General features: G+C 46.0%; 1 protein-coding gene across 1 annotated transcript in view; it reads right to left on the bottom strand.

The window, feature by feature from the left end:
• ASAP1 (ArfGAP with SH3 domain, ankyrin repeat and PH domain 1) overlaps positions 1 to 5,333 on the bottom strand; it is a 294,522-nt gene extending 289,189 nt beyond the window's left edge. The window contains exon 1 of the mRNA XM_063451064.1: positions 4,909 to 5,333. The gene's annotated coding sequence lies outside the window, so the exon portion shown is untranslated. The remainder of the gene's footprint in view (positions 1 to 4,908) is intronic.
• Positions 5,334 to 26,188: the final 20,855 nt, after the last annotated feature.

Here is a 26,188-nt window from a genome sequence, read left to right as displayed (position 1 = left end):
TTAAGGAGAGACAGGATACTGTTACAAGCACTGAGTTAGAAGGTGGAGTTAGGAACACAGAATCAGAAAGAAAATTTCCTCCCTCTTGTCTTTCCTGGAGATCGTTTCCTGCTTATTCTGCTACTGACACATTTCTACAGAACAACAATACAATACAATACGTTTATAGCTTTCCAATTATTTATACAGAATTGCAATGGAGTTCATCAAATAAAGCACTGGGATTTTTTTAAAGGGACACTCCAGACACAAAATGTGCAAGAATTGATCCAGAAAATTCAGATTTGTTTCATGATGCTAGATGCGTAGCTCATGCACCTTAGCTTCACTCGCTAGGCTCACACTTTTAAAAGGAAATAGAGAAATATCTAACAGGAAGCATACTGTCGTATTTCCCATACTCCCATGTGCAGTGTTTTTCTCATTCTAGGAATGGAAGGGTCGCACATTCATGCCAGAGCTTTGAGTGACATCCTATTCCAATCCATAGAATAAAAATCAACTCTTCATGCACATGGATGGACTTGGCTGCATGCTGTTGAGTATATTAAAGGGACATGCCAGGCACCCAGACCACCTCGTCACATTGGAGTGGTCTCGGTGCCAACTCCCAGCACCTTTAACCCTGCAAATGTAATTATTGCAGTTTTTATAAACTGCAATAATTACCTTGCAGGGTTAAGTCCTCCTCTAGTGGCTGTCTATCAGACAGCCACTAGAGGGACTTCCGTGTTCTTAGAACACGAAAAGTGTTTTAAATGATGCTGGACGTCCTCACACTATGCATGAGGATCTCCAGCGTCGCCGGAATCCCCATAGGAAAGCATTGAATAATGCATTCCTATGGGGAGGTCTAATGCGCATGTGCGGCCGTTGCTGGGCATGCATATTAGGTCTCCCCCACCAGCTGATGTCGGAAGGGGAGGAGCGCGGGCGGAGCCTGACCCAGCACCGCGAGACATCGGCGCTGGATTCAGGTAAGTTACTGAAGGGATTTTAACCCCTTCAGCAACATGGGATGGGGGTGGGAGGGAGAGGGGCACTGCAGGGTCCTGGCACTGGAGAGTCCCTTTAATGTTGTGCATGAATCTTAACAGTTTTCCTGGCACTGGAGAGTCCCTTTAATGTTGTGCATGAATCTAAACAGTTAGGAGAATGGAGATGGCATGAACGATATAGACTAAGTCCACCCTTTAACTATTTAAATTCTGGAGGCAGTGGGTTTTGGAACGGGAAAGTGAGCAATATGCTCCTGCTTTAAAAAAAATATATATATTTTTTTGCTTAACATAACAAATAGTTAGATAATGACATTCTACAGGAGTATAAACAGTGCATAGGCGGAAAGATACAGCACATTTTATAATACATGAGAGCCAGGTTTAGGAAAGAATACATGTTGGCAGAAAATTGTAGGAGAAAACTTCAGGATGCATATACTGACATGAGGATGAGCTTTTATTACCACTGGGTTGGGAAACAAGTAGACATGTGCAATTTCTTCTGGTCCGAAATTGAAATTCGAACAAATTTTGGCAATTCAAACATTCAGATGCTTCCGAATGTCCGAATTGCAGAATTTCGGAAGTGCGAACTGAACCGCCAAAGTGCCGAAGTCCTGAATTGCCGCAGTGCCGAACCGAATTGCCGAAGTGCCTGAAAAGTGGCAAAACACCAGAGGGAGGGGAAATTACGGGAATCATGACAGGTATCTAATCCTACCCCTACTCCTAACCCTAGCCCTAACCCTACTCCTATCCCTAACCCTTACCCCAACCTTCTTCTAACCCTACCACTAACCCTACCCCTAACCTGAACCCTAACCCTAACCCTTACCCCAACCTTCCTCTAACCCTAGCCCTACCCCTAGGGTCGGGTTAGGGGTAAGGTTAGGGGGTAGGGTTAAGGTTAGAGTTAGAGGGAGGGTTAGGGGTAGGGCTTGGGAATTGCCGAAGTCCTGAATTCCTGAATTTCGGAAGTGCCGAACCGAAGTGCCGAAGTCCTGAAAGGGTTATGCACGTCAGAATCAAGTTCTGCCAGGTTCAACTTATGTCAAGGTGCCTCACGGTGAGGGTAAGCTGGTTCGTGCCAACGGTCTGATATATAGTTCAGATTTTAGGCTTAGTATGAAGATTTCCCTCAGGTGCTCCAGCAATGTGCGGACATCTTGGACAGCGATCAGGCCCCGCCCCTCGCTTTTAAAATAATAATAAAATTGATATAGTATTCAGTGCTAGCATTAATACCAGAGATTTATTTTGAGTAGCCCAGCCTTTCCTAAAATACACCAACTCCACTTTGTGTGAGGTGTACTTGGCTGTCATTTCATCAGAGCTCAATAGATTAAAGGGACACTACAGTCGCCTAGAGTACTTTACCTTGCTGAATGCTTTAAGTGTAAAGATTGTGCCCTTTTTTAAATTTTACAAAAAGCACAGCTTAAAATTGAAATTTACACTTTTATACATTAACCTTATCTATCCGACTACTGGTCCTGTTACTTCCTGGTTTATTTAGCTGAGTGGAGCTGAACACAAGAGACATCAATTGCCCATTGAGTTAAATTGGGAAGTGTGCATACCTCGCAACTGGGAAATTGGGAGGGAAGAAAAGGGGATGGTTCAATGAGGTGACCATATTACTGGCTCTGCCCAAAGAGCCAGACCCACCCAAAAGGGGGTGGGTTCTCTTTAAATATTGGCAGGTCAATATTGGCAGGGCTAGAGTTCACTCACGCGAGATCTGAGCGTTGCCGCGGCAACGCTCAGATCTCGCGAGAGGAACCTGCCGGAGCTGCTGGCAACAGCTCCGCCGGTCCTCTCCTGCCTCCCTCCCTGCCTGTGGGTCGGTGGGGAGGGAGGCTGAGAGCAGAGCCAGCGTTTGGATAGCGCCGGTTCTGCATGAGCCGACAGGGGAGATCCTGAGATCTCCCCTGCCGGTCTCAATACATAGGCGTGCCGCGGGGATTAGGGTGTGCCCAGGCACACCCGGCACACCCCGTGCGCACGCCTATGCCCCATACACACACCGCCCCAAACACACACACACACTGCAACTCTCTTAAACGGTTTGACTACTTACTCTGGGATGGGATCCTGGCACTACTGGCGCCATAACTACTACACTGAGCTGTAGTGGTTATTGTGCCTGGATTATTTCTTTAAATAATCTACAAGTGCCCCTCCCGAGATCAGGTTCTGGATCCGCCACTGAGATGTAGTCCACAATATCTGGAGTGCCGAAGGCTGCTAGCTCAGGTCTAAGCCAATATATCCTATTCCCAATCCTGTTTAATACGTTATTGTCACAAGCAACTGGTTTCAGATAAAGGGTCCAACTTTAGGCGCATGGCACCCACACGTGCTCTTGCATGACCCCCATTTAAAAAAAAGGGTTGGGAGCAGAATATTTCTAGGATTAACATAAGCCCTATTTTAAAGCTATGGATTTTACATCCGTTCGGGAAAAAAATGGTAAAATCACATTTCAGAAACTCCAGGTTATTCACTGAAATAGCAATTCTAAAGAATTGACAAGAGAATTGCAAATTCCAGAACAGTCATATTGAAAACATTATCTCAGTCAGCAATTTCTCAGCTCAGCTATTTTGAAATAAATGTTTTACCCCTCCTCCCCCTTTCTACAATTCCCATTTTAGTGAATGCTTCTGAGTAGGTGATCTCAAAGTTCTGTATTTCGCCCCTTTTCTCTCTCCATCCCCTCCCCCTCCATGTAAGTGCTTCCCATATAGCTCAGTGGTTCAGGAAGAAACCTAGCAGAGTCCTACAGTCCATTAATGCTAATAGATGTGTGCTGTAAATGACTGACATGCTCAATAAATGGACCTTCATCATGGCTTAAACGTATTAACCCTATGCGTTCCAGCCAGCTATACTTTATTGTCACTCCACAGAGCTGTATAACGAGTTGTGCATATGATACTCTACAGGTTACATTGTTTTAAATATGTATATAGTACCATAATGCTCTGATACTAACATCCTATTTGCAATTATGTCCCATAATAAGCAGGTAATAATGCACAGATCACCTCCATGCAGTATAAAGGCTCAAATCTTGGTCTGCTCAAGATTGCTGGGAGTTAGACTCCCGATCCCTACCTGTCGCCATTTCAATAGTGGCAGCTGAAATAGCTTCCGTCCAGGACTGCAACTCCCTCTAATCTCAGGCAGCACTGAGACATGTAGCACAAACCATTAGCCCCTACAATATGTTTTTACCACGTACACTAACCCTAATCTCAATATATCATGGAATATCAAAGATACAGAGCAGTGTCTATTAGGGAGAAATAATGGCATCCCAAATTAGAATGGGAAAAACATTTTTTTTTTACAGCTTATTTTAAGTTTGCACTTCAAATTCAGTTCACAGGCTACAAAAGAATTCTTACTTTTTGCAGGGAGTATGAAATCGTGTAGTCTATAGAATGCAGTGATTTCTCTTATATTCTTCATAACATTCCACAAACAGAACAGTCTTTTCTTAGAATCTATGGGAATGCAATAGAGCTTTTATAGTACTACACTCAAATAATGTATCCAATGAGCTTCAGAAACTTCAGGCCTTGTATTAAACAATGACCGATTCCAAACTGGGTAGAGAATTCCTTTCTTCCCTCCTCCGTACCTCTTGAGCCTCCTTTATATAGAACTTTTATACGATGCTGGCCCTGCTATACCTTTGTTAAAATCATTCAAGTTTGACAGCCTGATCACACGTTAATTCATTTACAAACAAAACCCCATTGTTGCATCAAAGTCTAAAAATCCAACACGGCCACTGTCCTGTATCTGACATTAAACTAAATCTGCTTTAAATTTTTTATTTTTTTTGTACAGGTCCTTTGATTTTAAAGAACCCACTCCTTAATGGAACAAAACCTACCGTGATAAGATCAACAGAAAATCCCATTCCAAGTTTATACCGCAGATTTAAATCCATTTTTCCATGATAAAAAAAAATGTTGCACGTCCACAGAATAAAAAAATAAAAAAAGACTTTATGTCAATCTACAATGCACCGCACAACAGCAAAAAACAAACAAAAAAGTTTACAAAAATCCCAATTCTGCAAATCCCGATAAATCCGATTATTGAAATCTTTGAATTGCATCCATTGAGTGTCCCGTCCTGACTGCACACACACACTTCAACTGGAAGAAAGCAGGAAGGAAAAATATACCATGTGAGCAGATTGAGAGAGAAAGAAAGAGAGAGAGAGGGGCTGCTTTTTTGGAAAACCCTTGGGTTGAAAGCAGGGATTTCAGGAAATCTAAACACAGTAACAGGAAATGTGACCGGCACATGCATTCCTCATCCTGGAGAGATGCAGAGATCAGCACACAGCATCTCGTCTCCCGGCAAACTGCGTCCTGCGTCCACACACTAACACACGCTGCAAGCTATCTGCTAAACTCAGCCTTGTTCTGTAATAAGATTAATACATTACCCCTCGGTGGATTCGCACACACCGCTCTCTCTTAATTTCTCCAGAGGTGCGATTTTCACACATGCATATTTATATTTAATAGATGCAATCAAATACATTAATGTCTGTGTGTCTGTGTGTGTGTGTGTCTGTGTGTGGTGGCCGCCGTGATTGTGTGTCCTATTGAATATTGTAACTGTGCTTCGAAAGCATAAAATATTTGAAAAATGAAGATAATTATTTTTATTATGCCGCACTAGTAATTCATTACTAGTTGTTGCTTTAACACAATACTTATATGTGGCAATCAAATGTTTGAGAGGGAACTAGAATCTCTTTTCATTAATTTCATTAAGCTGTGAATTGGAAGGGATTGATCAGGGATTTTCACATTTTAAACTCAGCTATTTTTTCAGCTCGGCTGTTTCGGCCTACAATTTGAGAGGCGCGGAAAAGAAACATGAGTTTTCCTCATTGAGGTGCTTTGGAAACGGATGTGCATGCGCGGCGAGTGACAATGCTTATTTTTAAACACGTTGCCCCGTCCATTTCATCTGGTCAACTTCTGTCAATATTTTTTTGATGTCCTAGATATTTTCCTTTGACACATTTGAGAGTTCCTATCATTATAATCATTCAGCCAATAACAATGTAGTACTAAGCAATCCATGTGGAAACTCTTGCATGGTTTGTTCAGTGAGTTTCAGTGCATTGAAGTCTACTATGAAGCTCACTATGTGGTCCTTGGAGGACTTCTCGCTTAGTTAGTTAGTTGGGAATGGCCAACGTGTAAAGGCATGCAAATACCCCTGTTCTTATATATAAGGTGATTCCAGGTGCTGCAGGTGCTATAAATCTGGCAGCAGTTTCATTCACTTATTTCGATGAATGAAACTGCTGACAACTGCTGATGAGCTATGTCTTTCGAATAACGAATCATTAGAATAGGGTAGAAGCATTGCAGAAACGTGTAAATCCTAGTGATTTGCAACCAGCAGAAAAACTTCAAGATTTGAGTTCTGAGATCTGTTTATTTTTCATTTATCGCATTTCTAATAGTGCTATAGTGATGCAGTGGTTGTGGTACTAGGAATGCCCTGACACCCTGTAATATAAGTAGTCAAACTGACTGCAAACAGTCTATCTACTTATCAGGGGACGACTGGGTGCTGGTTACCTCCTCCATTAGTGCCAGAAGCTCCATCATGGAACTGTTGTTAGCTCTTCTGAGCGTCAATGGATCTCTCTCAGTCGTTGTGCTAACCCTGCTCCGGTTTGTATCAGCACTGTAGTGGTTGTTGTGCTTGAAGTGTTTCTTTAAAATTATTTGATTAAAATGGTGATTGACTCCAGTCTTGAAAGTCGCCTTGATGGGTTTAATAGAAACTTAATTAGGTTTACATGTATTTCTGACACTATCGTGCTGAAGTGGGTGTTTAGGACCCCTGTCTGAGGAGATTAAAATGGATTTTACTCTCCTTTAGTCCTACGCCGTGCCTGTCGTGCTGCAGCTAAACTCGCCTGTCTTTTGCTTCCATGGGTGAGATCATCAATCATGATTTCAGCCAATCCAATGCGCATTAGCCTCCCAATGAGAAAGTACTGTGAGGCTAATGCGCATGCGCAGCAAAACACTGTGCTGTTCCAATCAGCATCTCCTCATAGAGATGCATTGAATCAATGCATCTCTATAGGGAATGTCTAGAACCTCTATGCAGAGCATTGAGACTTTGAATGCCAGTGCTGCACACACTGGATTAGGAAGCACCACTAGCACCTACTCTGTGTGACTGCCACTAGAGATGTTACTAGGCAGTAATGTAAACATTGCCTTTTCTCTGAAATTGCAACGTTTACAGTGCTAACACTACAGAGAGAGGCTATAGACACAGGGCCGGTTCAAGGATTTTTGCCGCCCTAGGCAAAATAAAAATATGCTGCCCCTCCACCCCATGTGACATCACAATGCCCCACCCATATGATCTGCCATATGAACCAACACCAGTGCATGAAAGAGCCTGCAGGGACAGGCTATAGACACCAGAACCATTATATTAAGCTGCAGTGGTTCTGGGGTTTATAGTGTCCCTTTAATGTGAGGTAAATTAGAGATTAGTGCCATTAATAATATACTAGATTGCAGTGGTGTACACACAACCAATGGAGCCCCGGTGCAAAAACTGATCCGTGGGCCCCTCCCCCGTGCTTACTCTGTGCGGGCCGGGGCTGCAACACATGGCGGCGGGCACCTGGTTGTAGGGGTCGCAGGGCGCCTGCGACCGCTTTATGTACACTAGTGCATGCAGATACACATACACTTAAAGGACCACTACAGACACCCAGATCACATCAGCTCAATGAAGTGGTCTGGGTGCCAGGTCCCTCTAGTTTTAACCCTGCAGCTGAAAACATAGCAGTTTCATAGAAACTGCTATGTTTCACTGAGGGTTAATCCAGCCTTGAGTGGCTGTCTCATTCCTTTGGTTTCCTATAGGCGGTTTGAGAGGCGGATCGGGGCAGAGGGATCCCCAGGGCCAAGGGAGTCCGGTGGGGTATTTGTATTTACTTTGTATCTCACAACCTGGTTACAATGCTGCCGCCCATCCCATGTGTTCCCTGTTAAGGGTTAATAAGTATATAGGGGTGTATATCAAAAATACCCCTCTCTGTCTCATTAGAGATATCTTTGCCAGAAGCTCAAGGAAGCAGGCTGAAGGGTCAGTGTTAGGACCCGCTTGGGGGGTCGTCCTTGACGTTGGCAGGCGGGCATTCCCTCCAATCAGGGCCGGATTAACATAGGGGCTGATGGAGCTGCAGCTCCAGGCCCAGGCCCATGGAATAGGCCCATTTAAAAAAAAAAAAATTGTACTTTTTTTTTTTTTTTTTTTTACACACTAGTCTTAGGTTTGCCACCTGACTGGTATTTTAAGGCACATCCAGTAATTGAGGCTGCCTGGCCATGCAGTTACTGCAGTAATACCGGCAATACAAATGCAAATATTTTTCTCAGTATAAACAGAGATTACTCTGCAATACCAGCAACGGTCAGTAGGGGTCACTGTGTATGGAGAGAGGCAAGGATAGGAAGTTACAGCATATCCCTCCCTGCCTCTCTCTACTCACTGATCTGCGGGGGAGCAGCTACACAGCACATAGAGTCCAGACAGCAGCTCCCAGCCTGCAGAGACAGAATACAGCTCAGGGAAGCGAAGGACGGGGGAAAGGCAGCAGGAAGACATGGGGACACTGAGACACTAGGAGACATGGGGACATTGGTACACTAGGGGACACTGTGAGACATGGGGACACTGAGACATAGGTAGACACATTAGGACATGGAGACACTAGGGACACAGTGTCTCCATGTCTCCCAGTGTCCCCATGTCTCCCAGCCAGTGTCCCTAGTGTCTCAGTGTCCCCTAGTCTCCCAGTGTCTGTGTCCCCAAATTGCTGTGTCCCCATGTCTCCCATTCTCCACATGTCTCCCATCCAGTGTCTCAGTGTCCCCATATCTCCCAGTGTCCCCATGTCTCCCAGTGTCCTCAAATGTCTGTGTCCCCATGTCTCCCAGTGTCCCCATGTCTATGTCCACAAGTGCCCCCATGTCTCCAAGTGTCCCCAAGTGTATGTATCCCCATGCCTCCCAGCCAGTGTCTCTAGTGTCTCAGTGGCTCCATGTCTCCCAGTATCTGTGTTCCCATGTCTCTCAGTGTCCCTAGTGTCTTAGTTTCCCCAAATGTCTGTGTCCCTATGTCTCTGTGTCCCTAGTGTCTGTGACCCCATTTCTCCCAGTGTCCCCAAATGTATGTGTCCACATGTCTCCCAGTGTCCCCAAGTGTCTCAGTGCCCCCATGTCTCCCAGTGTCCCCAAGTGTCTGTGTCCCCGGGTCTCTCAGTCTTCCCATGTCTCACTGTGTCCCCATGTCTCTGTGTCCCCTAGTATCCTAGTGACACGGTACACACTGAGACATGGGGACACTGGGAGAAATGGGGACACAGACACTGGGAGACTAGGGGACTGGGTGACATGGGGACACTGACAATGTGATACATAGGGACACTGATGCCAGGCTGGCCTTCCAATTCTTTGGACAGACATGCCCCCTTTTTGGGCATGTTCGCCCCTTTTGGCAGTTCTGGTCACGTGATTCGCTTCAGTGGCTCACTCTTTTACCCCGCCCATTAATTGACTTCCTGCTTCACCAGACACTGCTGTTAGGGGGTATGGATTTACTTGAAAGATGAAAGCATAAATTAGATAAAGAGATTAGCATAGAGTATGTGTTTTCTTATAGCTGCATCCTTTGAGTTTCCCTCCAACACCAACTCCATCAGATACATGACGCTTGAGAGGTATGACTGTTTTAGTGTTTTTGGTCGATAAGATTCTCTAATTAGGCCCCATCATAATTGTCAGCACCAGGCCCACCGGGCTCTTAATCTGGCCCTGCCTCCAATGGCCATTGGAGCAACTAAATTACCTCCATTTGTCTAAATATACATAGGGATTAAGGAGAGGGCGCAGGTAACTTTTTCTTTTCTTTGTGTGTTAGGGATACATTATGTGTTTCTGTGTGTAAGGGATGCATTGTGTGTGTAAGGGATGCATTGTGTGTTTCTGTGTATGTGTGCAAGGGATGTATTGTCTTTGTGTGTAAGGGATGCACTGTGTGTGTAATAGATGCATTGTGTGTTTCTCTGTGCGTAAGAGAAGCATGGTGTGTTTGTGTGTGTGTGTGTGTGTGTGTAAGGGATGCATTGTGTGTTTCTGTATATGTATAGGTATCCTTTGTGTGTGTATGTGTATTGTGAAATAGAGAGTTTGTGTGGTAGGATAGGGGCTGAGAGGGAAGCAGAAAAACAAATTGTATGTTTTGCGTCTTATATCCCCCTTTAGTGTATCTCTTGCAAGCCCCTTGTTTGTCTCTTATCCCCTCTCTTTGAATGTCTCCTACATCCTCCCAACTTCTTTGTTTGTCTTACTCCCCCAGCCCCTTTGTGTGTCTCCCTCCCGAGCCCCTCTGTGTGTCTCTTTCTCCCCTACCAGCCCTTTTGTGCTTCTCTTTTCCACCTTGCTTAGCCTCTCTGTGTGTCTTCCACTTCCCTGTCCCTTAATAATCTCTTTCACTCCCACTCATCCCTTGCTGGTTTCCTCTCCTCCCTCTGTCCCTTAGAGCTCTCCCCTCTTGTCCCTTACTGCTCTCCCCTCCTGTCCCTTAGAGCTCTCCCCCCCCCCGGCCCTTAGTGCTCTCTCCAACCCCCTCAATCCCTTGGTGCTCCCCCATCCCTTAGTGATCTCTTCTTCTGCCCCTCAGTGGTCTCTCCTCTCCTCCCCTTTCCTTTAGTGGTCTCTCCTCTCCCCAACCCCATTAGTGGTCTCTCCTCTCCCCCTTGGTGGTCTCTCCTCTCCCTCACCTTCCCCATGTGTTCTCTCATTACCCCCTCCTCCCCTGGTGGTCTTTCCTCTCTATCCCCCCTCCCCAGTTGGTCTCTCCTTCCCTCTCTCCCCCACATTCCTCTCACCGGGTGGTCTCTCCTTCCCTCTCTCCCCCTCTATCCCCAGGCGTTCTCTCCTTCCCTCTCCCCTTCTCCTCAGCGTGTCTTCCTTTCCTTTCCAAAAAGAGATTAAAATATCCAGAATATGGCATTTCAGTTGTTTTGAAAATAACAAACAGGAAGTGTCACATTAAACAGGAAGTAGCAGTCTGCATGTTTAGAAAACATTTATTTTATTATGAAAAAGTCTAAATGCAAGGAGTGTGGTGAATGATTAATATACTAAGGTCAATTTAATCTGTCATTGGGAGAGTAGTGTCCAGGAGCCATCTTTCCTACAGAGATTAACCTGTTCAGTATGAACTACGTCTCTCACTGGGAGGTTGTCTGGCAAAACATTCTATATGCAGCATTGGCCTTGGGTAAGAACGTCAAGGGGAGTAGTGTCAGGCACCGGGGTAAAACAATTTAGCTGCTGAAGACAAGATGGCTCTCAGTCACTTGTGCCCCATACAAATTCAATTACCTGATTTTGTTATGGGAATGTTCCTTTTAAAGTACTATAAGCACCAAAACTATTTTTAGCATAATGAAGCATGTTTGGTGTATAGGTCATACTGCCGCAGACTCATTGTTCAACTCTCTGCCATTTAGGTGTAACATTATGCCTCCCAACATACCTGTGTTTGGTGGGACAGTTCCATTTTCAGTGTGTCGAGTGCACCTTCTGTGGGTAGGCCCCCTGGAAAAAAGGGAGAATCTACTTGTTTTGGGCATCGCTGGTGACGTGAGTCATGTCACTTGTGTTGCTCCCCTCTGGGCCTGTCCCCCTATCCCAATTTAACAACTTCCAAGAACATCCCAATACTGTGCTTGATGTCAGGGTGGCACGCATGGACAAGCAGAGAACCCATCAGTTATGGACGTTGCCTGTGATGTTGCATCACTAGCAATGAACCTCTCATGGCCAATGTCAAATATTGCATATTCTGTGTTCCTGTTTGCATTCATTTAAGGTGTGGATGTCTAATGGTTTAAAAAGAACAGATATTAACTTGATATTCCGTACCTCCACCAAGGAAGCAATCCTTGGTGGAGGTACCCAGCCGGGGTACAGGGAGCGCCGCTACATTAACCAAAAAAATTTGCATAAAAAAAATAAAAAAATGTCAGCTTGATCAGAGAGCCCACTGATACAGTACCGTACAGCACAGATATGGTACAGAACAGTGATCAGACTGCAGGGAAGGGTTAACAAAATTAAAAACATGCTGTAGCTAACAAAAAGGATCAAAAAAGAACATTTGTGACCCTAAAAATAATATTTAATAGTACCAAGTTACTGATCACCCTAATCTGACTGATCAGAGGGTTACTACTGTTTTCATCGCGGAAAAGGTTAAAAAGAAATGTGATTTTTTTTTTTTCACCACATGTTTTAAAAGTTAAGGGACACTGTAGCAATGATCTATCTGCCTTTCTTGACTCAGATCAAAATGTGGAAAGAGGGGCAGAGAACGATGTCTCAGCCAATGTTACAAATCATTGGCTGAGACATTGTAACAGAGATCGCAATGACATGCCGTCACCGCGATCACGTGTCTCATATCACTGGCATTGGCTGCAGGAGGACTGTCAGTGTTGTCAGGCAGACCCCCAGATTGTGATCCGAGTGCTGGGCATGTAGAGGTGCCGGAGGGAGGGCCAGATCGTTAGGGCATACAACGCCGCCCTAGCAACGTCAAAACCCTCCTTTTGTAAGATGGCATAGCACACCCTCATGTTGGGAAGTGGTTAAAGACAAACTCTGTTATCCAATATCCATCTTTTTAAAAATGGTTCTTGTTTTCATAACCTTGGTTTCTAATGAACCTTAAAGGCATAGTGCATTACAATATACATGGCAGAAGATATTGCATTATATTTTATATAATTAATATAATATTATTAGATGCCTTCACACTGTGGGGTTTATGTACTAAATGCCAACAAACTGGTGCCAGACTGTTAATGGTGACTCAACCCCTCCTGACAACCTCCCCCTTGGGCTGAGGGGAGAACTTTGACTCTGTGATGAATCCTAGGTAAGTTTTAGTATTTCTTTTATAATTTTAGTTTGGAGTTGCTTACCTCCTTAGAAAGGGTTAGTTTTAAATTCTAACCAAAACCAATGTGTTATGAAAACACTGTCTTTTTGTTGGAGTATATAATTTTAGTAAATATATTATAATAAAAAAAGTAGGACATTGATCTAATCTGATCATAGAATGGGTCACATGGCTTATGTCATGTACATAATTTGGTTCTTAAATTAGCGTGATGTCAGGTACATTGATTGATAAGCTGGACATTTCTCCTAGTACCAGATAACACTATTGGGATATTTACACTTTAAAGTCAATCAGCATACCCCACAACTCGGGTGTCTAGAGATTGCGTCCCTTGTTCCAACCAAAAGCAGCAAATGAGACCAGAAAGGGGGTGTTTACACCTGAATTACTGGCAGATTAGCATGGCATGGATACTAGAGATGTCCCGAATAGTTCGCTGGCGAATAGTTCCTGGCGAACATAGCTTGTTTGCGTTCGCCACGGCGGGCGAACAAATGCCATGTTCGGTCTGCCCCCTATTCGTCATAATTCAGTAAACTTTAACCCTGTACCTCACAGTCAGCAGCCACATTCCAGCCAATCAGCAGCAGACCCTCCCTCCCAGACCCTCCCACCTCTGGACAGCATCCATTTTAGATTCATTCGGAAGCTACATTCTTAGTGAGAGGAGGGACAGTGTAGCTGCTGCTGATTTAATAGGGAAATCGATAGCTAGGCTACTGTATTCAGTGTCCACTACAGTCCTGAAGGACTCATCTGATCTCTGCTGTAAGGACAGCACACCAAAAAGCCCTTTTTAGGGCTAGAACATCAGTCTGCTTTTTTTTTTCCTGTGTAATCTAATTGCAGTTGCCTGCCTGCCAGCATGTGTGTCAAGCTCACAGCGTATACTGTGCCCACTTGCCCAGTGCCACCACTCATATCTGGTGTCACAATAGCTTGCATTTATAAAAACAAAAAACTTTTTTGACTGTAATATAATAGCAGTCAGTTTCCTTCACACGTGTGCGTTTAAGGGCCTGCCAGGGCACAGTATCACACGAGTGCAACTCATATCTGGTGTAACAGTAGTGTACATAAAAAAAAAAATATAGAAATTTGACTGTGAAATAATAGCAGTCAGTTTCCTTCACACGTGTGCGTTTCAGGGCCTGCCAGGGCACAGTGTCACACCAGTGCAACTCATATCTGGTGTAACAATAGTGTACATTTAAAAAAAACACTTTTTTGACTGTGAAATAATAGCAGTCAGTTTCCTTCACACGTGTGCGTTTCAGGGCCTGCCAGGGCACAGTGTCACACCAGTGCAACTCATATCTGTTGTAACAGTAGTGTACATTTAAAAAAACAACAACACTTTTTTGACTGTGAAATAATAGCAGTCAGTTTCCTTCACGCGTGTGCGTTTCAGGGCCTGCCAGGACACAGTGTCACACCAGTGCAACTCATATCTGGTGTAACAGTAGTGTACATTAAAAAAATAAATAAATAGAAATTTGACTGTGAAATAATAGCAGTCAGTTTTCTTCACACGTGTGTTCGTTTCAGGGCCTGCCAGGGCACAGTGTCACACCAGTGCAACTCATATCTGCTGTAACAGTAGTGTACATTTAAAAAAAAACTAGAAATTTGACTGTGAAATAATAGCAGTCAGTTTCCTTCACACATGTGCGTTTCAGGGCCTGCCAGGGCACAGTGTCACACCAGTGCAACTCATATCTGGTGCAACAGTACTGTACATTAAAAAAAAAATAGAAATTTGACTGTGAAATAATAGCAGTCAGTTTCCTTCACACATGTGCGTTTCAGGGCCTGCCAGGGCACAGTGTCACACCAGTGCAACATAGATCTGGTGTAAAAGTAGTGTACATTAAAAAAGAAAACTAGAAATTTGAATGTGAAATAATAGCAGTCAGTTTCCTTCACACGTGTGCGTTTCAGGGCCTGCCAGGGCACAGTGTCACACCAGTGCAACTCATATCTGGTGTAACAGTAGTGTACATTTAAAAAAAAAAATACAATTTTGACTGTAATAGATTGAATAGCAGTTAGTTGTCTGCAAGCGTGTGTGTCAGGCCTACAGCGTCTACTCTGCCAACTTGTGCCAGTGCACAGTGCCACTCATATCTGTTGTCACAGTAGCTTGCACGCATAGTACCACTAATCAAAGAAAAAATGACAGGCAGAGGCAGGCCACCCCGCAGGGTCCGTCGTGGTCGTGGTGCTGTGATTCCCTTTTTTTTTTTCCTGTGTAATCTAATTGCAGTTGCCTGCCTGCCAGTGTGTGTGTCAGGCTCACAGCGTACACTGTGCCCACTTGCCCAGTGCCACCATTCATATCTGGTGTCACAATAGCTTGCATTTAAAAAAACTAAAAACTTTTTTGACTGTAATATAATAGCAGTCAGTTTCCTTCACACGTGTGCGTTTAAGGGCCTGCCAGGGCACAGTATCACACCAGTGCAACTCATATCTGGTGTAACAGTAGTGTACATAAAAAAAAACAACAACACTTTTTTGACTATGAAATAATAGCAGTCAGTTTCCTTCACGCGTGTGCGTTTCAGGGCCTGCCAAGGCACAGTGTCACACCAGTGCAACTCATATCTGGTGTAACAGTAGTGTACATTTAAAAAAAAAACTAGAAATTTGACTGTGAAATAATAGCAGTCAGTTTCCTTCACACGTGTGCGTTTAAGGGCCTGCCAGGGCACAGTGTCACACCAGTGCAACTCATATCTGGTGTAACAGTAGTGTACATTAAAAAAAAAAAAACTAGAAATTTGACTGTGAAATAATAGCAGTCAGTTTCCTTCACACGTGTGCATTTCAGGGCCTGCCAGGGCACAGTGTCACACCAGTGCAACTCATATCTGTTGTAACAGTAGTGTACATTTAAAAAAAAAACTAGAAATTTGACTGTGAAATAATAGCAGTCAGTTTCCTTCACACGTGTGCGTTTCAGGGCCTGCCAGGGCACAGTGTCACACCAGTGCAACTCATATCTGGTGTAACAGTAGTGTACATTTAAAAAAAAACTAGAAATTTGACTGTGAAATAATAGCAGTCAGTTTCCTTCACACGTGTGCGTTTCAGGGCCTGCCAGGGCACAGTGTCACACCAGTGCAACTCATATCTAGTGTAACAGTAGTGTACATTTAAAACAAACCTAGAAATTTGACTGTGAAATAATAGCAGTCAGTTTCCTTCACGCGTGTGCGTTTCAGGGCCTGCCAGAGCACAGTGTCACACCAGTGCAACTCATATCTGGTATAACAGTAGTGTACATAAAAATAAATAAATAGAAATTTGACTGTGAAATAATAGCAGTCAGTTTCCTTCACACGTGTGCGTTTCAGGGCCTGCCAGGGCACAGTGTCACACCAGTGCAACTCATATCTGGTGTAACAATAGTGTACATAAAAAAAAAAAACAACAATTTTGACTGTAATTGATTGAATAGCAGTTAGTTGTCTGCAAGCGTGTGTGTCAGGCCTACAGCGTCTACTCTGCCAACTTCTGCCAGTGCACAGTGCCACTCATATATGTTGTCACAGTAGCTTGCACGCATAGTACCACTAATCGAAGAAAAAATGACAGGCAGAGGCAGGCCACCCCGCAGGGTCCGTCATGGTCGTGGTGCTGTGATTCCCTTTGGCTCTAGAATAATGCCCAGTGCTCAGAGGCCACATACCCTGAACTCGAAAAGTTCTGAGGACATAGTTGACTGGCTAACACAGTACACCCAATCTTCTACAGCTTCCGCTCGGAACCTTGACGCACCATCCTCCTCCAGCTTAGCTTCGGGCACCTCTCAAGTTACCACTCGCCCGCCTGCCGCCACCACCAACACTAGCACCACAGCCGCTTCACTTGATCTGTCAAAGGAGTTATTTACACATCAGTTGGAAGAAATGAGTGATGCGCAACCATTATTGCCAGAGGATGTAGATAACAGGGATATGTCTCAGTCAGGCAGCATTACACACATGGACGTACGGTATGATGATGATATGTTGTACCTGCTGCTGCTTCCTTTGCTGAGTTGTCAGATACAAGTGAAGCGGTTGATGATGACGATGCGTCCGTGGATGTCACGTGGGTGCCCGCTAGAAGAGAAGAAGTACAGGGGGAAAGTTCAGATGGGGAGACAGAGAGGAGGAGGAGACGAGTTGGAAGCAGGGGGAGGTCGTCGCAAGGACCTAGTGGCACAGTCAGACAGCATGCATTGGCCCCCGGGGTCAGCCAGACAGCACGCCAATCAACGCATGCTGTTGCCACCACCAGAATGCCGTCATTGCAGAGCTCAGCAGTGTGGCATTTTTTTGTGTGTGTCTGCCTCTGACAACAGCGATGCCATTTGCAACCTGTGCCAAAAGAAACTGAGTCGTGTGAAGTCCAACACCCACCTAGGTACATCTGCTTTGCGAAGGCACATGATCACACATCACAAACACCTATGGGATCAACACATGAGTACAAGCAGCACACAAACTCAAAGCTGCCATCCTCCTCCTGGTCCAGCATCTTCAGCCACGTCAACCACTGCTGTCCTCCTTGCCTCCTCTCAACCATCCGCCACTCTGTCTCTCGCCTGTCTCTCGCCTGTCTCTCGCCTCTCCTGCTCATCTGCCCACAGTCAGGTGTCTGTCAAGGACATGTTTGAACGTAAGAAGCCAATGTCACAAAGTCACCCCCTTGCCCGGCATCTGACACTGGCTTGTCTGAACTCTTAGCCCGCCAGCTTTTACCATACAAGCTGGTGGAGTCTGAGGCATTCAAAAAATTTGTAGCTATTGGGACACCGCAGTGGAAGGTACCCGGCCGAAATTTCTTTGCACAAAAGGCAATCCGCAACCTGTACTCGATTGTGCAAAAGGAAGTAATGGCATGTCTGGCACACAGTGTTGGGGCAAGGGTCCATCTGACCACTGATACCTGGTCTGCAAAGCATGGTCAGGGCAGGTATATCACATACACTGCGCATTGGGTAAACCTGCTGACGGCTGCCAAGCATGGAATGCGTGGCTCTGCAGAGGAGTTGGTGACACCGCCACGACTTGCAGGCAGGCCTGCTGCCACCTCCTCTACTCCTCCTACTCCATCCTCTTCCATAACCTCCTCAGCTGAGTCCTCTTCTGCTGCTGCGTCTTGCTCCACATCAACGGCACCCCCCCCCCAGCTCCCCAGGTACTATTCCACATCCCGGATACGGCAGTGTGACGCGGTCTTGGGTTGACTTGCCTGAAAGCAGAGAGTCACACCGGACCAGCACTCCTGTCCGCCCTGAACGCACAGGGGGATCAGTGGCTGACTCCGCACCAACTGGAGATCGGCAAAGTAGTTTGTGACAACGAAAGAAATTTGTTGGCGGCATTGAATTTGGGCAAGTTGACACATGTGCCGTGCATGGCACATGTGTGTAATCTGATCATACAACACTTTGTGCATAAGTACCCAGGCTTACAGGACGTCCTGAAGCAGGCCAGGAAGGTGTGTGGCCATTTCAGGCGTTCCTACACGGCCATGGCGAACTTTTCAGATATCCAGCGGCGAAACAACATGCCATTGAGGCGCTTGATTTGCGACAGCCCGACACGTTGGAATTCAACACTCCTAATCTTCGACCGCCTGCTCCAACAAGAAAAAGCCGTTAACGACTATTTGTATGACCTGGGTGCTAGGACAGCATCTGCGGAGCTGGGAATTTTTTTGCCACGTTACTGGACGCTCATGCGCAATGCCTGTAGGCTCATGCGTCCTTTTGAGGAGGTGACAAACCTAGTCAGTCGCACCGAAGACACCATCAGCGACATCATACCATTTGTTTTCTTCCTGGAGCGTGCCCTGCGAAGAGTGCTGGATCAGGCCGTAGATGAGCGTGAAGAGGAAGAGTTGTGGTCACCATCACCGCCAGAAACAGCCTTATCAGCATCGCTTGCTGGACCTGTGGCAACGCTGGAAGAGGATTGTGAGGAAGAGGAGTCAGAGGAGGAATGTGGCTTTGAGGAGGAGGAGGAAGACCAACCACAACAGGCATCCCAGGGTGCTCGTTGTCACCTATCTGGTAACCGTGATGTTGTACAAGGCTGGGGGGAAGAACATACCTTCAGTGAGATCACTGAGGACGAGGAACGGGACATGAGTAGCTCGGCATCCAACCTTGTGCAAATGGGGTCTTTCATGCTGTTGTGCTTGTTGAGGGACCCTCGTATAAAAAGGCTGAAGGAGAACGACCTGTACTGGGTGTCCACGCTACTGGACCCCTGGTATAAGCAGAAAGTGCCTGAAATGTTACCGAATTACCGCAAGTCGGAAAGGATGCAGCAGTTCCAAAATAAATTAAAAAGTATGCTTTACACAGCGTATAAGGGTGATGTCACAGCACAACGGGAATCTAACAGGGGAAGAGGTGAAAGTAATCCTCCTCCTCCCACGACCACGCCGGCAAGGACAGGACGCTTTACAGACGTGTTGTTGATGGAGGACATGCGGAGCATTTTAAGTCCTACGCATCGCCACTGCCCTTCGGGGTCCACCCTCAGAGAACGACTCGACCTACAGGTAGCAGACTACCTCGCCTTAACTGCCGATATCGACACTCTGAGGAGCGATGAACCCCTTGACTACTGGGTGTTCAGGCTTGACCTGTGGCCTGAGCTATCCCAATTTGTGATAGAACATCTGGCCTGCCCCGCTGCAAGTGTCCTGTCAGAAAGGACCTTCAGTGCAGCAGGAGGTATTGTCACTGAGAAGAGAAGTCGCCTAGGTCAAAAAAGTCTAGATTACCTCACCTTTATTAAGATGAATGAGGGATGGATCCCGAAGGGACTGACAGTGGGCGATAAATTCGACTAAAAAAGGCCTGATGAGGGGGATGTAACAGGGATTAAACTGATAAGAATAGTACTACTTAACACACCACTCCTATCTGGTGGCACATTAGATTACACGCGCAGTGCCCCAAATTTGAAGTAGGAGGACCAACCAAGCATCTTTTTCCATCTCCCGGTTCCTAAAATCGATGCCATATACACGTCCCCTGATAGGGGACGTAACAGGGATTAAATTGATAAGAATAGTACTACTTAACACACCACTCCGATCTGGTGGCACATTAGATTACACGCGCAGTGCCCCAAATTTGAAGTAGGAGGACCGACCAAGCATCTTTTTCCAATCCCCCGGTTCCTAAAATCGATGCCATATACACGTCTCCTGATAGGGGACGTAACGGGGATTAAACTGATAGGAATAGTACTACTTAACACACCTTATAATAACGCAGAGAGAGGCAACGCAGAGAGAGGAGGAAGGTGGCTTTGAGGAGGTGGAAGACCAAACACAGCAGGCGTCCCAGGGGGCTTGTTGTCACCTTTCGTGGACCCTTGGTGTTGTACGTGGCTGGGTGGAGGAAGAGACCTTCAATGACATCAGTGAGGACAAGGAACGGGACATAGCTAGCTTGGTATCCAACCTTGTGCAAATGGGGAGTTTGCGGTTGTGCAAATGGACTGTTTGCGGTTGTTTGCGGTGCGTTAAATGGGGAGTTTGGTCTGTCACTGTGAAGCGGGCGTAACCCTCACACTACCTGATTGATACAACATCATACCTGATGTTTTAAAGCACGTTATTCCAAACAATTTAGGAATGTTAGGTGATTTATGCCCTTTATGGATTAAAACCAGACTCTGCATCAACTATGTAATTTTCCATGGGAGTTTTGCCATGGATCCCCCTCCGGCATGCCACAGTCCAGGTGTTAGTCCCCTTGAAATAACTTTTCCATCACTATTGTGGCCAGAAAGAGTCCCTGTGGGTTTTAAAATTCGCCTGCCTGTTGAAGTCTATGGCGGTTTGCCCGGTTCGCCCGTTCGCGAACATTTGCGGAAATTCGCAGTCACCGTTCACGAACTGAAAATTTTATGTTCGCGACATCTCTAATGGATACAGTTCCCTGGTGTTCCCAAAAGCAAGACACCAGGGAACATAGCCCGGAAAGTGGTACAGGACCCAAAAATCAGGACTGTCCTGCAAAATGTGGGAACCTGACACAAATGAGCATGGCTCAAGCACTGACCTATTGTTCCAAAACTCAAAACCTAATTTTCATGAATAGACATTAGAGGGACAGAGTTTATCAGAGAGCCAATTAGGGCTCTGCTTTACCTTGTCATCTCAACACCCAGTGCTATACACCGTTTACATCTGAAATTGTCACCAGAAACACGACTCGCATTATTGTGCCAGCTTCCGAAGGAGTTAAACTGTCTTGTGAGCCAGGGTGCATTCTAACTAGATGTTACAATTATTTCTCGCAGTGTGATGTGTTTGCTAGATTTAAAACCTCAGCAGAGAGGAAGGCGGCATGTGAGCCTATAAATAATAGCAAGCTGCTGGCTAGCCCTGTCAGAGATCATTAACTCAACATCTGTCACTCGCCGGACACGCATCCTGAGGAATTGTCTGTGTTAGATGAATCCTCGTCAGCCAACTGTGTACCAATAAGTCACCAATCACTTGTTAAAATGCAGGATGCAAATGGAACTTCTAGCAAATCTGCTGCATCCTCGTTTAACTATCATCAAACTGTTAGAATCCCCATTCCGTTGGTAATCCTAGAATATTAAATTATTACCTATCAGTATCTGTCTTTAGCCAGGTTATGGTATATTTGCTAAATCTACTTCCTTTCGATACATTATATCTTCTCCCTAAATGCCATGTTTTGCCATCAGGTACTTGTGTGGTGTATCAAGCCATTGCTCTTTAGAAATATACTATTTCTTGTAGTATTCACTTTTGTGAATGTTTGAATTTGTCACATTGTGTATGTTTCATAGCTCTTGTAGGCTTGCACAGCTCATGGTCATGACCTTCTTCAAACAACATAATAAAACCTAGCAGAAACCCAGGTAACAGTGCCCACATAGAACTACACAGAGTTCAGAGAATACAAACTGACCCTGTGACCTGGGTACGTGCAACGCACGCACATCTTGCGCACGGTGATGTCATTACTCATTTAATTCATATAGAAATTGTTATGGATCTGTTCTCTAATCATAGTAACGATCCATTTGTTCATGCTGTATTCACAGATTTTGATAATAGTTTTCCTTACAAGTTAAACCTTAAATAAATAGTTTTTCTTCTGAAATAAGATTAAAAAAAAATATATAAAATCATTGGTGTCACTAGGGGGATGCCGAAAAACACTAGATGAGTCTATCAGAGGGGGTGACACCAACAGGGCCGGAGCTACAACCCTAGGGTGCCTCTGCTGGGGATGGTGCAAAATGTGCTCTAGCTGGGAGACCATGCATAGGGTGCTGTGTCCTTTGATTTAAAGGGACACTATAGTCACCTGAACAACTTTAGCTTAATGAAGCAGTTTTGGTGTATAGAACATGCCCCTGCAGCCTCACTGCTCAATCCTCTGCCATTTAGGAGTTAAATCCCTTTGTTTATGAACCCTAGTCACACCTCCCTGCATGTGACTTGCACAGCCTTCCATAAACACTTCCTGTAAAGAGAGCCCTATTTAGGCTTTCTTTATTGCAAGTTCTGTTTAATTAAGATTTTCTTATCCCCTGCTATATTAATAGCTTGCTAGACCCTGCAAGAGCCTCCTGTATGTGATTAAAGTTCAATTTAGAGATTGAGATACAATTATTTAAGGTAAATTACATCTGTTTGAAAGTGAAACCAGTTTTTTTTTTCATGCAGGCTCTGTCAATCATAGCCAGGGGAGGTGTGGCTAGGGCTGCTGTGGCAAACCTAGCCACTGTGGAACTATAATCTGGGAAGGTTGTCTGGAGGCTGTATTATGTGCCATGTATATTTGCTGTGTAGGTGTTATGTTAGGGCGATTCGCATGCTGGCAGCCGTAAGCTACCAGCATACAAAGACTTCGTTCGACGAACAGCGGTGACTTAAGCCGTTCGCCGAACGAATAAGGGCTCCCCTGATAGACCACACACTTAGGGTCGTGTGGCAATTGTTAGCCGATTGCAACAATGTTGCAATCGGTAATTATAGACTATTCTGGGTGGCCGTCGTTCGACTACCGACCATGCGGCGGTCGGCCATCTTGGATTCGTCTATTTGGCAGCGGTGCTTGGTCGTCGAGTGCCTGGAACCAAAAACGGCTACTCGATGATGCGAGCACCGCTGCACTTCCAAGCCATTCGGGAGCCCGGTTTTTCGGTAGAATCGTTCCCCTGGATATGTTCGACAGATTGAGGGGAACTTCTATGTAAAGTTATATTTGTGCGGCGTTCGGTCAATTCCGCCGGGATCTGAGCGGTATTCTCACGAAAGGTGCGCTCAGACCCCAGCTACCTGCCGAACGTTCGGTCATTTAAATCTACCGAATAAAATGTGAAAACCGTATTTTAATATAGATTGTCAGTTCTGCTGCACGAGGGGATAATCCACTTAATCGTCCATTTTAGTGGGTGTATCCTTCTCGTGCAGCACAGCCTGTTGGGAAAGTTACAATGTATGATGGGAGAAATCCCCTGGATTTACTGTCTGGAAACCCCTTGCATGGGGAACTGTATAAATATGCCAGCTGTGAATAAAACGAGTTAGTTGACTCCCAGACTGTGTTTCGTCCGGTTATTGGGAGGATTTGGGGATTTGTCTTACCCTTCAGCGCTGACTGTGGATGTACTCGTGGAACCAGCGGAGATTGTGGTCTTTAATACCTGCCCTCCGCTACAATTGGTGGCAAGCGACGGGATCCGACCTTACAGCCGAAAGAGCGCAATTCGTGCAAATCGTAACTGCTGAAGGAGGAAAAGGGAATGGCAAGCAGAACCCAACGAAAGAACCGACTACCGAAGTGAATGGAGACGGATTATTCTAAATTAAAGAAACAGACACTAAAAGATCTACTGGAAGCCAGGGGTAAAGTAGCCAGCAGCAAACCTAAGGCTGTACTAATTGCCGAGCTAATGGAGGGAGACCAAGCCCGCAGCGCTACACCCCCAGTAGTCATGGAAGAAACGCTCTATGAGAGAGAAATGAGGACCAGGCTGGCATTTTTACCACAGCCTATATCAGCGGACATGATGAACCTAGTAATGGCGAATGTGCAGGAGTACGTGATGGCACACAGCCCACAGTATGCAACCCCTCGGACCGGGACCACGACCGAGTCATCACACAGCCAGGTACCACCCAAAGTTCCTTATCAAGCATTTAAAGTATTTTGCGAGGAGAAGGAGGAAATCGATGGGTTTTTACAAGATTTTGAGAGGCTGTGTGATTTACATGACTTGGCACGACCCACATGGGTCCCCCTGCTGGCAAGCAGACTAGCAGGGCGGGCAGCCGATGCATACCGCGCTGTACCCAGCGAGGACAGCAAGGACTATGAGAAAGTAAAACGAGCGATACTAGACCGGTACGCCATCACCCCAGAAGCCTACCGGCGAAAATTTAGAGACCTAAAGAAACCAGAGAAAGACTCACATGCCGAGTGGGCACACAAGTTAGACCAAGCATCCAAAGGGTGGATACAAGCGAGCCAAGCCACGACCATGGAAGGATTGCGGCAGTTACTACTGCTGGAGCAATTTTTTGATGGACTAGCTCCAATGACCCAAGAATGGGTAAGAGACAGGAAACCTCTCACCCTAACCGAGGCGGCACAATTGGCCGACCAGCATTTTGACGCAAGGAGACATCAGGTAACCCTCTCCAAGGGCTACCCACGACCCACGGGGTCACCCAGCACTCCCATTACCCCAAGTCCCACTACAACCCCTTTTCGCACGGCCCCAGGGAATGTACCACCGGCTTCCCGGTACAACGGCCGTGCCAATATCCAGTGCCACTCTTGCAAACAGTGGGGGCATATAGCCCGGGAATGCACCCAAAACCGGGGCAGACCCACCTGGAACCAAGCCCGACCAAACCCAGCCCCAAGGGCTGCAGCCCACTATTATCAGCGGGAACCAGCGGCCCAAGAACTGTGGAGTGTACAACCGGAGGAACCACTAGGAGTATTACATGAGGTGATGTCGGTCAGAGCTACTGACAACAGACAACATCATCGGCAGCTGGTAACGCTGGAGGGGAAAGAGTTACAGGGGCTTCGCGATTCCGGAGCCACCCTCACTTTGATTGCACCCCACCTAGTTTCCGGGACCGCTCACACTGGGGGATCAGTGGCCGTGAGGGTAGCAGGGGGAGCAGTGTACCGTTTGCCCACTGCTAAAGTACATTTGAATTGGGGTGTGGGGGAGGGAGTTGTAGAAGTAGGTCTCATGCAAAACCTACCTGCGGATGTGGTACTGGGGAATGACCTAGGACAGATGACCTCTGCTTTTGTTCCCCAAGCTCCCTACCAAGAGGCACAACCAGTCACCACCCGGCAACAAGCCCGCACCACGGCTCCACCTACACACTCTGAGGCTCAGGTAAGAGACCAAGACCCTCACCCGATACGTATGTCCTGGGATACCCCAGCTAAGTTTGAAGCCGAGGTAAAAGCAGATCCCACATTACAGGTGTATAGGGACAGGGTACGCAATGACCAAGCGGGGACAGAGGGGGAGCGGTATACGTGGGAAAAAGGGCTACTATATCGCATTGCAGAACGAGGAGTGGGGGGGTCCGCCACAGTGTCTACCAAACAGTTAGTGGTTCCCCAAAAGTACCGGCCCGAGCTACTTAAGATTGCGCACGATATACCCTTATCCGGACATCTAGGGGTGACTCGCACCCGATATAGATTGACACATGCATTTTTCTGGCCAGGGATTTCTAAAGATGTGAGACACTACTGCACGTCCTGTGATATATGTCAGCGAGTAGGCAAAAGAGGTGACCGCCACAAAGCGAAATTATGTCCCCTCCCAATCATTTCCGAACCGTTCAGTAGAGTGGCCGTAGACATAGTGGGGCCACTATCCAAACCCAGTCCCTCCGGTAAAAAGTATATCTTGACGGTAGTGGACTATGCCACCCGATACCCCGAGGCCGTAGCTATCTCAAATATCCATGCCGAGACAGTAGCCGAGGCATTGATGAAAATATTCTCCCGGGTAGGGTTTCCCCAAGAAATAATATCTGATAGGGGCACCCAATTCACCGCCGAGGTCACTCAGCAACTATGG

The sequence above is a fragment of the Pelobates fuscus genome, chromosome 4 (genome assembly GCF_036172605.1).
Source record: "Pelobates fuscus isolate aPelFus1 chromosome 4, aPelFus1.pri, whole genome shotgun sequence".
Lineage (NCBI taxonomy): Eukaryota > Metazoa > Chordata > Amphibia > Anura > Pelobatidae > Pelobates > Pelobates fuscus.
Note: the sequence above shows the minus strand (reverse complement) of the source record. Positions and strands in the feature narration are given on the sequence as shown.